At 42.6% G+C, this 883-nt stretch overlaps 1 protein-coding gene across 1 annotated transcript in view; it reads left to right on the forward strand.

The window, feature by feature from the left end:
• The window catches only part of LOC118333402 (phospholipid-transporting ATPase ABCA1-like), a 20,032-nt gene that overhangs the window by 6,488 nt on the left and 12,661 nt on the right, over positions 1-883 (forward strand). The window lies entirely within an intron of this gene.

Here is an 883-nt window from a genome sequence, read left to right on the forward strand (position 1 = left end):
ACCCAACAGTACCACCATGAGACATACAAGAGACATACTGGGACATACTGGGAGCTTCTGTTTTCAGTTTTGTTAAAATAATTTCAGTTCAGTTCTGATAATCAGAGTAAAGTTCAGTCACTGTTTGTTGTTTTTCACCCTGAGGTTACACACACACACACACACTTTTGAACCAGAGGGATAGTAAAACAGAGCAGATGTTAGAGAGCAGTATAAAACAACTAAAGTTCAGCTGTATTGTTCATTAAATTACTGATTTATATATTAATAATCATTTGCTGGATGTTATCCGACACAGTGTTTTCACATTTTTATTAGTCATTCGCGACGTCTGGACTTAAAGTTTATCAGAAAACTAGCTGAGCTAACGTTAGCAGCCACCGTCGGCTCGCAGCCCCTCCGGGACGTCCTTCCCTCTGTGTACTGGTTAACAGGCGTGGGAGAAGCAGTGATTTTTAAGGTGGACTGCTATATTCAGTGTGTTTAGTGGTTTTAATCAGCGGGTCCGTTTGTTTTGGAGAGGAGGAGACCTCTGTGATTATTGGAATCCCGGTAGAAACCTCCTGAACCATGAACACTGCTCTCCTAACCGGGAGAAGCTGACTGCAATGAACGCCCCAATGGTGGTGAAGCACAACAACTCCCTATGGATCCCAACATGCTTCACCATCCATCACACTTATTATATATTTCTTATTGTTCTGATGTGAGAGGCGCCCCTAGTGTCCTAAATCCTACGAACAAAAATAGAAATATATAAACTTAAACCAACTTCATTCTTGTGACGTTTCACTCTGCTTGAAGTATTCAATAGTTAGATCGACCTGAGTCAACCTCCGCTCGCTATCTCCCTCCATCCTCCTCCACTCCTCGGGCTCGCATA

Source organism: Morone saxatilis, unplaced genomic scaffold, assembly GCF_004916995.1.
Source record: "Morone saxatilis isolate NCDOM2014 unplaced genomic scaffold, NCSU_SB_2.0 Contig22, whole genome shotgun sequence".
Taxonomy (NCBI): domain Eukaryota; kingdom Metazoa; phylum Chordata; class Actinopteri; family Moronidae; genus Morone; species Morone saxatilis.